The sequence below is a fragment of the Pituophis catenifer genome, unplaced genomic scaffold (genome assembly GCF_029215685.1).
Source record: "Pituophis catenifer annectens isolate HBS135680 unplaced genomic scaffold, rPitCat1.0.hap2 SCAF_1, whole genome shotgun sequence".
Taxonomy (NCBI): Eukaryota; Metazoa; Chordata; class Lepidosauria; order Squamata; family Colubridae; genus Pituophis; species Pituophis catenifer.
The window spans coordinates 139,203,923-139,220,959 of NW_027256881.1; the positions used below are offsets into that span (position 1 = coordinate 139,203,923).

The 17,037-nt window shown below is 39.1% G+C and overlaps 1 protein-coding gene across 1 annotated transcript in view; it reads left to right on the forward strand.

The window, feature by feature from the left end:
- Window positions 1-641: 641 nt before the first annotated feature.
- VSNL1 (visinin like 1) overlaps window positions 642-17,037 on the forward strand; it is a 128,723-nt gene continuing 112,327 nt past the window's right edge. Inside the window, exon 1 of the mRNA XM_070955605.1 lies at window positions 642-780. The gene's annotated coding sequence lies outside the window, so the exon portion shown is untranslated. The remainder of the gene's footprint in view (window positions 781-17,037) is intronic.

The window sequence follows — 17,037 nt, forward strand, 5'->3', positions numbered from 1 at the left end:
TGGATTTGGATAAAAAGCATCATTTTCTCCCTCCACTGTGCGGAAGAATGAATCACACGGCGAGAAACGTTTTTGGCCAGCACCACTGCAGCCCCCTTCTCACGACTTTCGCTCGGTCCTAAAAAGACTACCCCTCACTTCGTGTTCCCCACCTCTAGGCTCTCTTCATCCAGCTGTGCCCGTGTCTCAAAAGTAAGCAATCCCGCCCACCCCGGTCGTTTCGTGGAAAGCAACCCCATTCCTACACAGTGAATTCCACCCTAAAGGGGGATCGCTGCTTCGTCCCCCGCGTTAGCTCCCGGCGCCCTGTCAACCACCGAGAGCTGCGTGGGCAAAAGCGCTCGAGGCGGAGCGCGGAGTTGGAGCCTCAAGCGGCCTGATTGCGCCTGCTCAGTTCGAAAGGAGCATGCTCAGTCGTTGCCAAGCCGCAGATGCGACGGGCAGCCGATTTTTCAACCTTACACCGGCCCGGGTTTTGTCGGCTAGCGCCTGCGCACGGAAGCTCTATCCTGCAAGGGATCCTTGAATTTCTCCGGGATTCCTGATCTGCAGTGCAGAGCAAAGCTGAGGGAACGCGCGGCAAGCTGCTTCTAGGGTCGCCGAAGCGATCCACAAAGAGGATTTTAAGCGGCAATCAGATAGAGGAAGAAGCGAAGCGAGGACCAGTTCAACCCCCTGTACTCTAAGCCGACCTTCGCTATTATTCTTTAACCGAAACCAGAAACCTTGTGCCGTTGAATTTCATCCTTTTGCTGCGGAAGACCGCGCACGCCGCAAACTGTAAGTGTTCCCTGCACTCCTAGAGGTTACGCGCTGTCAAGAACTGCCGCGGGTTATTTTTTCTTTTTGCAACTTCGGGAGCGATGCCTTGACATAATAAAGAGCTCCGTTGGCCACCGCGCATCCCTTCCTCTTGTCTAAGCATAAAAGATAGGAAAGGGGGCGAGCAGCTTGAGGCGGCGACAAAAATATAGGATTTGATTTGTGGGCTTTTGGCGATGCGAAGAGCATGCAGGAAAGAGAGAACGAGAGATAGAGGAGGGGAAGGGGGAGGGGATAATTAACCATGTAAAAAAAATCTTTACATGGGGGCGAGTGTCTCCCATACGAGCATCGATCTCTCTCTATATGATGCATACCCAGCAAAATTGCTGTTTAGGTGTTTGACGGCATCCGTCAGATCTCAAACTGACTCGTTTGCATCTCTTGTCTCTTCTCGTTCCCTCCATCCCTACCGCGGGGTCCAAAGCATTTGGACGCGAAGGGAGTAATTGGGAGATTTCGTGCGTTTATGGACCATATGTTGGTACTTAAAAACTCAAACAATACGCTTAGGTTGTCGCTGTATCCTCCCCCCCCCCATCTCGAGTGTCTTAACAAAGTTGAATACGATCCGCGTTATTGGTGATGTAGTTTCGTAGGCGAGCGCTGATTTATGTTGTGTTTGTTGCCCGATTGTGGAAGGGTGAAAATTGTGGTGGGAAAAAAGCGCCTCCATCCGCAAAGCGAAAACGCAGCGTTACGTTCAGAACTTCTTTTTGCGTGGGGCTTTTTGGATCAGAAACCCGTCATACGAAAACAAACAAAACCCGCCATAACTCTCTGGGGTGAGGACATTGAAAAGCGAATATTGATTTCTGGCTTAATCATTTGCGTTTGACTTCAAAAACGAAAAGAATGACAAGCGAAAGACCCTTGACATTTCAACTCACTTTTTTTAAGAACCAAGGAAAGGTCTGCTTTCTGGAGTAAACAGTTCCCGTGACTCATGCTTTTTATCCCCCAAGGTCATTATGACGGTCCCCCTTCCCCAAAGCTGACTGCGACCGTACTTAAAGTAGTTAAAAGTAATCGGTGTTTATGCTCTGTAGGAAATCCCGGGTGAACCCACGTGCAACGTTTAAAGAAGAGCGCATAATATGTTGATATACGGTTCTAAGGGGTAACGACATAGACGTGTACACGCGTGTGTGTTGTTATGTTGCTTCTCTGAGTGTGAAGAAGAGCGAGCGCGGGAGATTTCCCTCCTCACACACACACACACACACACAACACGCCCTCTCCTGCTCGGTGGTTTCCCACCTTCACGAAGAAGGGATGGAGGTTGGGAAAATGGGAGATCGGCGAAGACCAAGCCCTGCAAGAGACGCACGCGAGCGGGAGGGTTTTGGGGGATCGGGTTTTGCTGGGAGAAGATCACAACAATGGGGAAGCGGGCTGCGAGACGGATCTGAAAAAAGGACTCGCGCGGAAAGCGAGGCTTTCTACTCAGAGACGGCTCGGCCAATCAGGATGGCTCCGGAAGGTTGGGAGGGAACAACCACCCGCTCGGCTCGCTGCAGTGTCACACCAGATTAAGACTGCGGTTCTAGGCGCCGTACCTGGAAGTCAACCTCCCGGGAACTCCCGGGAGCTTACTTCTAAGAAAATGTTATGTTGGACTTGGACTTTGCCTGACAGGGTCAAAAAGGGATACTATCTTTGTTGAGGGAGGGAGGGAGGGATCGTTGTTGCTGCAGAATAAACAACCCAACACCCAAGTATTGGATTTCTGTAGAATAAGTCGTTTTAAAACAAGCACCACGATAAGGGAGTTGCAATATTCTGCCAAAATGAAAAACAAAACAAAACTTGGACAATATCTACATTTTCCGCATTTGCGCTTTGAAGCTTCCTTGTGTGAGATGGATAGCCATTAGAAATTGTTTAGGGTGGTTTTTTTTTTTTAAGCATTAAAAACTCTTTCCAGGTTGCTCCTTTTTTCTTTTTTTATTCAGCTCAGAAAATTTCAGAACAAAAAAGGTTGAAAAACTAGGAGGCGGGAGCTAGAAAAAAAGAAATGCCATGGTGGAAAAGCCCACAGACATTCTGGCCAACGGGATTTACTGTGGAGGATGTTACTGGTCAAACCCTTTGACAGATGGATTCAGGGTTCAATTAAGTGAAAGGGCTGGGATTTGAATATATCAAGTACTTTGCTGGCATTTTATAGTTTCGGGCATCCATGTCTGACTAAGCCAAAATAAAACCAATCAGACAATATATGCATGTGCATCCTGCATGATTTCCCTGCATTCCCATTCCAGGTCATTGATTTTATTCTATACTTGCCAGATTCCACTGTCTGTTTTGCTTCTTACACGTGGTAGTGTTTTTCAAATCCAAAGCAATCTTGAGCACCCATAGCCATTTTTTTTAAACAGATCATTCTGGGTATATGGCTACAACTCTCTGGAGGGCACAGATCCCTTCACTATACTTTTTGCCTGTTATTCTTGAGAGATTGAATATCCACCCTGCTTCTTCTCTATCTCTCTCTCTCTTTTTGCCAAGTCAAGCTTGCCTCCCCCCTCCCCCTTTGTTATTTTTTCCTGCGCACTCCACTGCAGTACCTAGGATAGAAGACCCTGAATCATTTAATTCTTATTTTTTCACTAGAAAATACAAACTATTCCTTTCATCCAACACAAACTTTATTTGTCTGGCTCCCAAATCTGACAGTCAACATGTTTTCTTACCATACTTGTTTAGAATCCAGTAGTCCATTTGCATCCTATGATTTTTCACTGCATAATTTTTTATTATTTTATTTTTATAAATAACTCAAGGCAGTGAACGTACCAAATACTCCTTCCTCCTTTTATTTTGCCCACATCAATAATCCTGTGAGGTGAGTTGGCTGAGAGAAAGTGACGGATCCATATTTCTATAGATAATAAACTCTTTGATCCCTGTATCTGAGATAATGGTCTCCTAATCACAAATACCACACAAGATGAAGCAAAAGTGAGAGGAAACAGTTATGTAATTGCAGTAAGACGACTGTAGGAGCAACTTGACCTAAAGATGTAGAATGGCAAAATGAAGACGAAGGCAGAGAAGATTGAGTAGTTGTTCATAGATTTACAAAAATGTGTGAATATCCACAAATTTCTGCTTGATTAAATTCATTATTAAAAACACTTTTTTAAGCCACAGCAAAGCTGCTGCTGCTGCAAACCCAGTTGATTGTAATATTATCTCCAGAATTGACTGTGTTGATCTTTGCTTTTAACTGTAGCTTTGTGTTATCTTGAAGCCATAAACTTCCAGTGTTCTGATGGAACTTTCTGCCATTGTTCTTTGATGCAGAGGGAGAGTGGGAAAAATAGATTTGGACTGCATTCTTTGAAGCTTCCCTTTAGAGACACTGTCTTATAAAAAAAAAATAGTGGAAAGCCATTGCTTGGGTCAGCCAGAGGAGTGGGTTCCAATTAGCCATCTTTTTGCATTGTTTGAAAATAAATTCAGCTCTAAAGCATAAGAAGGCAAGTAGGCTGTGTCATTTTGACTTTCCCACTTCAGGTATGGAAGTATCTGTAACCAGCCTTACTGAAGAGATAGAACTTCTCCAGTCACTTCTCAACATCCTGCAAAGGGAAGCCGTCTTTGGAGTTTGAAACTACAGAGTCTTCTCCTTCGGCCACCATGTCAGCTGTGATCGTTCTTCTCTTGGCAGCCAGTGGTATATGCACACAGCCTCTTAACAGCTTCTTCTGCTGCTACTGCTGCTGCTGCATTGAAGAACTGACATCCTCTGCAGTATTTTTTTTTAAAGTCACTCCCCTCTGTGGTGTTCACTCTGCTGGATGCACACTTTATCTGGAAAACATGTCCATAGTTTGTCCTTAAGAAGACAAAAAGGTCTTCACTTCAGGAATATTAGATAGATCTATATTAAGTCCTAATAAAAAGAGCTGTAAGTGTTTAATCCCCCAGTTCAGCCTTCTGCCAATGTTGTAAGGAAGGCAGATTGAAGGAAAGCTGCCCTCTTTATTTAGTAATGGGAAGGATTATTCTCTGAATAAGGAGTTGGTGGGAGGTATATTAAAGAAATCATTAAGAGAAACAGTTAAATTTCATGCACCATACTCTTCAGAATGTGGAGGGGGGAATAATCCTTTTTTTTTTAAAAAAAAAAAATCTTTATAGATGGTTGTTAATTAAAATTATCAGTTATTCTATTCCAGCATTCCAAGTAAGCATTGTGATATTTTATTTTGCAACTTGATAACAGAACAGTTGAAAATGTGAGAACCCTGAGCTTGTATCATGGTAAAATAATTGCAGTGGGTCAGAGAAATTACATGTTTTGTAATAGAATCAGTTTGCACTTGCAGCCAAGTCTGAGTTACATAACAATCCTTTGCCATTCTAGGAGAAGGACATCTTCTTTTGTCTGAATTGTGCTCCACTTTGTATCAAAGGATCATTCTTTTATGATGTGTATCTAAAAATGATGGGAAAGACTTTGAGTAACAGATTATGTATTTATTTACCATAGTAATGTAAGATTCTGTTGGATTTCATCGTAATTCATAATGTCTCATATTCAAATGTTACCAGTATAAAGAGAAAACGGCAAATCTTTCATTAAACATTTGGTCACTTACACAGATGTCCTATTGTTGGTTTAACTAAGCTCATCTTTTCATCCTCCTAAGTGTAATGGAAACATACTAATTTTTTTTTTGTGCTGTGTCCTCATGATGCTCCTTTCATCTCATTCTACAGCCCACAGCTGAGACAGTTTAAAACCATCTTTTGCTGATCTGTTTTAAAGTAGGGTTTTCTCATTTTTTCCAATCCCAACTCAAGCATGCCTCATCAAGTTCTCTGGTTGGTAAGGAATTGGGAACTCTCCAGCTGATATGGGTCATTGTCAGCTACTGTGAGCACAGCCCTTCTTTGCTATGTATTAGGCATTTTCTTCTATGGGCATTGGCTTGGTCTGCAGGAGAAACCAGACACCTGGCTTCTGAAGAGTCATTTCCTATGTAATTGATGCCTGGCAGATGCTTTCAGAAGGAAAGTAGGCTCTGTTTATACCTGGGTTTAGTGTTCTTCTGAAGCAGAAGTCTTCAAACTTGGCAGCTTTAAGACTTGTGGACTTCAACTCCCAGAATTCTCCAGCCAGAGAAGAGAATTCTGGGAATTGAAGTCCACAAGTCTTAAAGCTGCCAAGTTTGAAGACCTCTGAAGGAAGACTAGACCTGTGTTTAAAAAAACAGGACTACAGTTGTGCTTTCTTGAGAAAACATTACTCCTGCACTACACAGAATTGCAGTATAAACCAGGAAAGAGCTAGGTTCTGTTAGCTGTTGTTGCCACTTACCTGCTGCCAGAACATCATTCCTTGGCATTATTGAAGGATGCAGCTGTTTGTTACTGATTGCTCCATATCCATTCCCTCCTCCATGCCTGTGATCTGTCAACTGGTCTATTGATGAAGATGGGTTTAACACCCTTCCAAAAGAATATTCAACCTGTATTCAGCAACAACCAAAATGACAGGTGACAGGCATAGGATACCACGTCAGCAACCTGTTAGATGAGCAGCTTCACAGGTAACTAAATCAGCTATTCCAAACACCCACTTACTGTTGCTTATCTCAGTGTTAAGGAGAATGATTTGTGGATGTTTTCCCAATAAGCAGGTGATGCTCGGTGGGAGGGAAAATGAAGCAAGGGGGAGGGAGGCTGTAATTGCTTGCCTTGGTTTATCCTGCACTCAAGCAGTAAGGATCGAAACAGTGGTGGGCCTTATCGCTGAGGCAGAATAGGGAGCATCAATGAAGACAGCACAATTTATGCAGGCAAACTTTTTTTAAAAAACAAAACAAATGAAGCTATGTCAACATTTGAATAGTACAATGACAAATTGCTTAGAGTTGTTAGGAAATCTTTTAATTTGAGAAGCAAGTTAAGTACGATGGATTTGTTAAGATGTTTTACCATTTCTTCCGTTATACATTTGCATAACTTCATAGCTGTTAGAGATGTGTAATAATATAAACATAGAGAAGACACATTACCTTGTTCCCCTGATGCTTATTTCATCCCAATATTCATCTTTATCTCTCAGTGTATATATACACCCAACCCATCAAGTGAGTATACATGGTTTTTGCTTTAAAATGACATGGCTTGGAATCTACTTTTTCAACCACGCAGATTATTCTCTTGGTTGATTGTCCTATTTCCAATCATTTTCTTTCCTTTTTTTTTAAATTAATTGCAGTCAATATGTTTGGTTTTTCAGATCATAATGGCTAACTTATAGCTTTGTTGCCCTTTGGTATCTTTAACACAAAATTCTCTTCTAGGCTAAACCCTACCTTAGGTCGTTTCTTCCCATCCCCTTCCCATTCTTTTTATTACCTACTTTCCCTCATAACCTAATTTGCAGCACACATTCTATTGTGTTTTACTTCTTTCTGCTGTTCTCTCTGGTGGACCAACCATTTCTTTTCTTCCTGTTCTTCTCTCTCTCATCTAATTTGTCAAGATATTTCTGCTCGGGTTCCTGGGCTCCATTAAGTGTTGTTACAGTTCCCACCTTTGTATTTCTGCACCATCTTATACATTTTACTCTCCATATTCTCTTTCTTTCCTCAACGTTTATTGACATAGATTTTTCTTCCCTCCCTTTTTCACTGGTACACCTCTTTCCTTTGGTTTCCTTGCCTGTACAGTGCCTTCCTTGCATCGACCTACTATGTTTCTTTTCCATGCTGTTGCTAGGCTAGGCATATTAAAAGCACATTATTTTTTTTATCTCTGTCACAGATGTTGGACTCTGTTATTGAGAATATTCTTCAAAGAGGGACTAAAAAAATCTGAATATTCCAGGATATTATTGCAGCATTGTTTTCACCACGGCCAGATATGGGTCCAGAATTTCCATTGCTAAGCAAGATGGCTGTTAAAGTGAATCATGTCCGATTTTATGATCTTTTGTGCCACAGTCGTTAAGCAAGTCACTACAGGTATTAAGTGAATCACACAGTTGTTATGCAAATCCAGCTTCCCCCATTGACTTTGCTTGTTGGAAGCCAGAAGGAAGGTTGTAAATAACAATTGACTCCAGGATGCTGCATCTGTTGCAAATATATGCCAATTGCCAAGCATCCAAATTTTGATCATGTGACTGTAAACATGATATAATGATCAGAAGCGAAGGCCAGTTATAAATCACTTTTTTTTAGTGCCATAACTAAATGAATGGTTGCAAGTTGAGGATTACCCAGTCCATTTCATGCCATATAGATGCTGCTAGACTTCTCTTTCTGAAATGGTTCCTCTTAAAAAAGAAAAAAAAAATATCAAAGGATAGACTTGGTCTGCATTGCATGGCAGAATTACGTGGTGAATTGGTACATCAAATGTTATACCTATATATGAATTTTCATGGGAAATACATTAAGGACAAACTGTTAATCAAGTAACACAAATACAGCCTTCCATATCTTTTACCACTTCAAGCTGCAGATTTGGGGGGTTGGGGGGTGGGCGGTGTGTGAGTGGGAGAAATTGGATAGTGAACCATGGTGAAATATATCCTCCAGATATTTTGGAGTTAAACACACAGATTCCTGTGAAAGCTTAGCTGTTTCTGTAAAATCTGAGAATTGAGTCCATACAAGATACTCACATTCGGAAGACTGATCTAGATTCAAACATTTCCCCAGCTGATTAGTTTTCTATGTGAAAGAAAGTGGATTTTTCATTGTTTGTGATGATTTTAAGCAGGTACCTCCCCGATAAGTTAGAATCTTTGCTTTATCAATTGATTCAGTTGTGCTGTTATGTAGTCTGTAAAATGCCACTTGACTTAAGTTGCGTTACAGATTTGGTGGTCTCTGTTCAGAATAGAACAGATTATGAATGATGAGCAAAGGTGGAATTTTTTGTTTATTGAACACCAATACATCTTAATATTTAAAAGTATTCTTAGTATTAGTAGTCTTTAGTATTAATAAGCATTCCTCAGTGCTCTTTCAGGATTGAAATGTGTTAGCTGAAACAATATTTGTAACTACTGCATTGCTTTTCAAAGTCCTAGATATAATGTGCTTTTAGCCATATAATAATATGATTTTTGAGTTAAGACTGCTAATAGAAAAGAATAATCTCTGAATTCTTGCAGTGTTAAATCTACCAATAAATTATATTCCTTTCTTTCATATTCTCGCCCAGGGCATGCTTTAATTCCTGAAATTATTTGCTAGTTTGATGCTGTTGATGCCGTTACTGATTTTTTAAATAAAGCTTTAGTTTTGTTTTTGAAATTATTCAGTATAAAGTTGCCCCTTCCCCTCCCATGAAAAAAGAACATCAGCTAAATAAATAATGTAATTTTTGTTAAAAGTAATGTATACTCATTATTTTTATTATTTATTTTTATTTATTACTTAGCCAGTTTATTATGAAAACTGGATGATCTTTAATAGATAATTCTGAGATTAACGAACGGAAAACTTGAAGAATTTATATTTACATTTATTTATATTTACAATTTATATTTACATTAACACTGATGATTATGAAACATTGATGAAAATGACATTGTATTATTAAGTACATGTAAACATATTGTATTAGATTAGAGTAGTAACACATCCCACACATTTTTTTTCCAAGTGGTATCAATCAAGTATAGTTAGGCAGAATGTAAATTAACTTAGGTTCTACCTACATTTCAGAAATTGGGAATATATACACGTGAACTTTCAGAGGTTGTTTCTTTAATTTCACCTTGATTTTCTAATATGATGTGATATGGCTTGAATTTTCCTAAAATAAACAATGAACATTTAAAAAGGAATGGAAAAGTAGAAGAGAGGCAGCAATTGCATCTTTAAAAACAGAAATAATTTGGAGGATTTATAATAAAGTTAGAAGAAGAAGAGAACTGTAAATAACATCTGGAAACAACTGCTGCCTGTATGCAACAGAATAGGATTGGTGCTACAGTGATATATAAATTTAAGCCTAGAAATACTTTTTAACCCTATCACTATAGGTTTCCATTCTGAGTTAGAGATACGGACGGAGGACTTTTAGTTTTGGCCCCTGCTTTGGGTTTTTAGGGACACCTAGCTGACTAATATACAAATGTTTGTTATATATTATTGTATATACTATACAATATACAAAATATAGAAATATTTTGTATATATTATTGTATATTATTTTTTTTAAAATATTACATTTAAAAGCATGTATCGTTACATGGTGTTGAATTTATAGTTTCCATCTGTCTTGACGGTTAGCCCACCTGGTTAGTTAAAAGCTAAGCACTTTTAAATATAGTAGCATGTCTTTCCTAGTTGTCTTGGTTCTGAATGACATTCTTGGGAATTTTATTTAGTGCTTGACTAGCCCTTATGATAAAAATGTATTTAACTTTTATTAATAATAATCACTGAACCAGTGATGCCTGGAGTATTGTTTTAATTAAACTTAAGTAAATTGTTATGTAGAGTTTCTTATAAAAGATCTGTGTCAGGGCTTTCAGTATTCTGTGACATAATTTTTGCCTTGATTGTCTGAAAATTTTTAATAAAGATCACCCAGAAAAATATCTGTTTTAAAAGGTGAAAGAAAGGTCTGTATTAAGCAGTATCATATTTAAAATGATTTCTCTTGAAAGCAGTAGTCCAAGATAATATATTTTCATTTAAAGAATATTTTAGCCCCACTCTAATTAATTTAAAAAGGGAACATCTTGTTCATAAAAGTTCTTGATTAAAAACATGGCTTCCTAGCAATCTGTTGAGGTTTGTTCCCAAGAAGAACTGAACATAAAACCTGCTGCTTGAGACCTTTTCAATTTCTTTGCAAAATCAATCATAATGGTTAGATAGATAATACTTCCTTGCATCAATTTCTGTTTTAACTCACACTGGATACAGCTGTTAGCTAGAGTTCAAAAGTTTTAAAAACATCCATACCTCTTGTAATAAGTACACACAGTGTTCTATTTTATCCAGCAATTGTAATGTAAAACATTATACTTTTATTTTGTGACAGGATATACCTCTGATTAATAAATAAGTACAATTGATAGTTCTTACTTTACCACCATAACTGAGCCCAGAATTATGGTCATAAGCCATGGCTATTGTTAAGTGGGATGTCATATGTGTATACCCCATTCTACAGTCTTTTTTGTGGCAGTTGTTAAGTGAATGCCACTATTGTAAAGTGAACACAGAGTTTATTAAGAGAATGCAACAGTCAGCAGTCAATAAACAATCCATTGTTTTCAATGGGTTTATTTTTTGCCGGAAACTGGAAGTAAACGCTGGAAACCAGCAGAAATGCCAAAAATCACATTTACATGACCGCAAACAGTAAATGCAAGCCAGTTACCAAAGCGCATCATGTGATCATTGGAACCTCAGAACCAGGTCATAAGTAGCTTAATGTTACGGAGGTCTGCCATAATATTGAACAGTTGCTAAGTGAACAGTTGTAAGTCAGGCATTACCTGTAAAAAGTTGTCTTCAGCTGATGATGTGTGATCCTTATCCAGTCTAGATCTGCTCACTAAAGCAGAAAGAGAAGTGGATCTTCTTTGCACATATAGTTCAGTGGGAAATCTTCTCAGGTCCTTTTCCCATTATTAATCTACAGTATCAACACCCAGCTACCATTATGGCAATATAAAACCTGACTTCATTACTGTTAGTATTGATACAGCATTGGTTAGATAATAGGACTAGATCAGGGGTGTCAAACTAATGGCCCGGAGGCCAGATGCGTCATGCGCTGGCCACACCCACACCCGGTTTAGTGAAGGGGGAGAAGTCATGATACATCATGTGACAATGCCGTGACGATGCAAGTTTGACACCCCTGGACTAGATTATCTCTAGTGCCTTTAACACAAGAAAAGCTGGAAGAAACTTTTGAGACCAGATGTAAAAGCTTTTCTCTGCACATAGGGATTGGGAGGTTTGAGGAGGAAGAGAAGAGGGTAGAGGACCAAAATCTGGGAAAGAGAAGAAGAGTTTTGAGGGAGAGCTGGAATTGGAAAGGACCAAATAAAGGAGTCCAAATAGCTTTGGGTCAAATAGCAAGCCTGTGCAGGCCAGAAATCCCCCATGCTGGATATAGAAGAACTACTGGTAGTTGATAAAATTCCGTTATTCCTATTATAAATGAAGTCAAGATAAATTAGAATTGACAAGATCACTAAAGGAAACATGTGGGAGAAAAATTAGCAACATGAAACCTAGACGCACAATGTCGTGACTGTGATAGGAAGGCCCTTTGTCCTCAAAGTATTAGTGCTGAATTAGGAATTGGCAAACTAGGGAAGCACTTCACAGAGATAATTTGTTTTTTGGATTCATTATCCTAACATATAGCAACTGGGACTTTGCCTTAGAGCCGTGATGGCAAACCTATGACATGCGTGCCACAGGTGGCACACGGAGCCATATCTGTGGGCATGCAAGCATTGCCCTAGCTCAGCTCCAGCACGCAGCCTTCCCCACCCCCCAGGAGGCCCTCCGGAAGCTGGAAATGACCCATTTCCCGACTTCCGGTGGGACCTGAAGGCCTGTTTTTTCGCCCTCCCCAGGCTCCAGAGGCTTTCTAGGAGCCTGGGGAGGGTGAAAAATGGGCCTTCTGGGCCCACCAGAAGTTGGGAAACGGGCTGTTTCTGACCTCTGGAGGCCGCCAGGGGGGCTGGAGAAGGCCGTTTTCACCCTCCCCAGGTTCCTAGAAAGCCTCTGGAGCTTAGGGAGGGCAAAAAATGGGCCTATTGGGCCCACCTTGCCATAGTGTTCCAAAAGTGGGGGGAGCACGAGGGGCGGGGTGCATTGAATTATGGGTGTGGGCATGCATGCATGCAACCCCCCCTGCTCTCCCCGCTTTTGGCACGCAACAGCAAAAAGGTTAGCCATCACTGCCTTAGAGGCTATGATCATATCTTACTTATTGAGAAAGTGTTTAATAAAAGAAATCAACAGATATTTGGCTACCATTATTTATATTATATTAATATAATTAGTTAATTAATAGTCTTTTACTATGCTATCCCTGTGTCTTTTACATTTGCAAAAAATTCAGCGTATGTAAATTTGTGGCCAGTTGTGTTACTGCCAGTGGGGCAGCAAGTATTCTGAGCTACCGGGACAGAGGATCTAACAGCCCTTTTTTCCTTCTATGATAGTAGATCTTCAGTGTGTTGGTGATCCATGACTACAGGTAGTCCTTGACTTACAACAGTTCATTTAGTGACTGTTCAAATTACAACGGCATTGAAAAAAGTGACTCATGACCCTTTTTCACACATGACCATTGCAGCATTCCCATGGTCATATGTTCAAAATTCAGATGCTGGCAACTGGTTCATATTTATGACGGTGCAGTGCCCCAGGGTCATGTGGTCCCCTTTTGCAACCTTCTGACAAGCAAAGTCAATGGGGAAGCCAGATTCACTTAATAACTGGGTTACGAACTTAACAACTGCAATGATTCACTTAACAACTGTGGGAAGAAAAGTTGTAAAATGGGGCAAAACTCACTCAACAAATGTCTCATTTAACAACATAAATTTTGGGCTCAATTGTGGTCGTAAGTGGAAGACTACTGTTCATCTAATAACCACTTTGGGTTATTTGAGTTTCATATTGGTCATATGAGTCCAGAGAAACCTTTTTAATACCTAAAGTTTGAATTAATGCCATATGTTTATGTAAATGACATTTTTGACCTTCTACCGTTACCCATAGAGGAATAAAAAAAAAATCCTTTAGTCCAAAGAATTAGTGAAAGTTTATTAAATGTTGGCATATCAGTATCTCTTCAGAGCTGTTTGGAATATAAAATATAAAGAGCATATGTTACTCAGTTGAAAAACTATCAACTAAAAAATTCTTTTTACATTACTTACCTTTTAACCAGTGATTTAATTGATTAATTGATTGAAATGCCGATGATGAATCACCCCAAAGCTTTAGCAGTTTGGTTTCATCCCCACTCAGCCATAAATCTCATTAAGTGTCCTCAGCTCAGGGTACTTACTTTTAGCATACTGAATCGTACTGGGTTAGCTTGGTTAATAAGCAAAGGGATAATAAACAAATGCCATGTGATATCCTAGGAGGAGTCACAAATTGCAGACATACTAATTAAATCATTTAAGAGATGCTATAATGCAGGAGAGGCCAACCATGGCCCCTTTATGATCTGTGGACTCCCAGAATTCCTGAGCCAACATGGCTGACTCAGGAATTTTGTGACTTGAATACACTGGTCATAAAAAGGCCACAGTTGCCCTAATGCAAGACATGCAGAAATCCAAAAAGGGACATAACATGTTTGAGTCTTGTTTGGAATGATGAGAAGGCTCATTTTATAATTGTAGTCACAATGTATTACCTAGTAATTTCCTATTTCTGATTTAAATGCAAACTGTTGTCCTCAAGTTCTTCAGAAGTCAGTCTTGCCAATGAGCATCCATGTCAATTCCTTCTAATGCTGATACATTTGTTCAGTAAGGCCAAAGCCCAATTCAGTACCATGCTTCCCCCACTCTTAAAAAAATCGTTTAACAATGTCATCCAAAAAAGTCATATATGTGAATGTATTTTCTAATGTGTAAATGTTGTGCAGTACAACTGCTGTGAAAAGCAGCAGCTTAAATGAGATAATAGGACACTTTGTTTCCTGAGATAAAAAATTAAAGAGCCATTTAGTTGGATTGAAATACTGTAAGTATGTCAAATTAATTGAATTATTCTGAAATAGTTTTCATTCCCAAGAGCCAAATTAGACATAATCCATTATCAGAATCTGAAGATTCTTCAGGGACACAGAAAAAACCAGAGAAGGTATTAAGTACAATACTTTTAGCAACATGATTTTAGTCAAAATAGGTATAGTATGCAGCTTGAAGGCTGTCCCAGTTTATAATAGAAAAATCAATCTGGAATAAAAGCAAGAATAATCCAATTTCTAATCAACCAAAATCATTAGAAGACATTTCCCCCCTGTCCTTACAGGGGAACAAAACATTGGCAACTTTGGGCCAGTCACTCTCACGCCAACCCACCTAACAGGGTTGTTGAGGGAAAAATAGGTGGAGGAACATTATGTTCACTGCCTTGAACTACTTATAAAAGTAATACAAAATCTAATAAATCTAATTTTAAAATATTTCTAAAATTTCATTGAAAAATAGGTTTTTATATATCTATTGATTATGAGCCGTCAAATCATGGCACATAATCTTAGCTACCACATAGGTAGTTTTATTCAGAATGTTCTGTCCCAACCTGGTTTACCTGGTCTTCCAACAGTATATCCATTATTGCTATATCCACCTTGCTGCTCATCCTCCTCCTGTTTCCTACCACCTTTCCTAGCATTATAGACTTTGCATAATACATCAAAATATGATAATTGAAAAATTGGTTACCAGGCATTAAAGGAAATATTAAATTCATTAAAGAAGTCGCATGAAGGTATATGAGAGTCAGGAAGATACAAATAAAATAGGTCTGTCTATCTCTCCATCTATATGTATGCATAGCAGGGTTGGTGACAAAATCCACAAGTATCATTGTGCCCATGAAATCCATCAGCAGATTCCACAAATTTAATTAAAATTAGAATTTTAATAATAGCCTGATATAAACTCTAATAAAATTTTGATCTTTTTTCCGTGAGAGCTCATACAATTTTCTGCAAGAACAACAAACATTGATGAGATGTCAGCCTTCTCACATCATATTGTTGGAGATGGAGTGTGAATTCGGTGATGAATTTGCTGAAGTCTGGCAAGATTTGATAATCTTCACTTACATTGTCAAATATGATCATGAAGTGGTATCTGAGAGAGTTGCTGATCTTTTTCTAACAGATATACACTCCAGTGAAGTATTTAAATAAAAGAGTTGTTGCTGATTTTCAGGGAAAAATACATGTAAGGAATTTTGCCAGAGTTCCAAATGAAGAAAGTGTACTTGATGTCCTGCTCAAACTCACAGATTCAGAGGAGGTAAATTGGCAAAGCTTGAGGAGGAGTAGAGCCATATTTGTATTATCTAAATTGGTAGATTATCTTCAGATCATTTGAAATCTGTAATATGGTAAGCTGTTTTCGTTTCCCTGAGTAATCTTCCCCATGCAGAAATGGCTTCATAGAATATGGTTTAGAGACTATTATGAATGAAATGTGGGGCTTTTATCACATTCTGAAGGAACCATCCAGGAGTTATTGCTGAAGGAAATGCACCCATGATGACCATACCTCTAAGACAGATATCTTTCATCCCTTCTCATTTTTATCACTTTCAACAAAATGTAAAAAATATATCAGGTGATTTTCTAAATCTAATACTGTGTTCATTTTGCCTTGGCGGTGTATAAACTGAAATGTAAGTTTAAATACAATGCCATTTCTGATTGTTAAAGAATAGCGAAATAAGTAGAATTGTATTGTTGTACACCCCGAACAGATTTGACCGGAATACTTTCATTCCTTTGATGTCAGATATATAGCTGTCAACCTCACGAGGTAGGCAAGACCAAGAAGAATTTTCTCCACAGAAAGACTAAGACTACTTTTAATGAAAAACAGAATCTTATAAATCTGATTGTGCTGTACTTTTTCCTCGTCTATACCCATGTGAAAGAGACGGTTCTGTTTGAGCCACTTCCACATAATCTCTGTCTGTTTTGGATTTAAGATAACCTTATTACCTCATTGCTTTGGTAATGGAGCTTGCGTATCTCCACCAAGGTGTATCCTTACTTTCTACAATGACTGATACTTCCTCATGGGATCTTGAGGTGGTTATGGTCTCTGAGTAACAATCAGATTTATGTTGTCTTGCAGCATTCTCCAACCTAGTGCTGGTTAGTAGTTATGGGAATTGTATTCCAAATATGTCTGGAGGACACTAGATTGGGAAAGCTGCTATACTGCTCTCTCTGTAAGGCTGTTGAGGAACATCCACTGGAAATCTCCATAGATACAGAGCTGATTCATTGATGGACAGGATAGATAACAGAATAACAGTTGGAAGAGACCTTGGAAGTCTTTTAGTTCAACCCCCTGCTCAAGCAGAAGACCCTATATCATTCTGGACAAATGGCTGTCCCTCTCTTCTTAGAAACCTCCAGTGATGGTGGTGCACCTACAGCTTCTGAAGGCAATACATCCCACTGATTAATTGTTCTCACTGTCAGGAAATT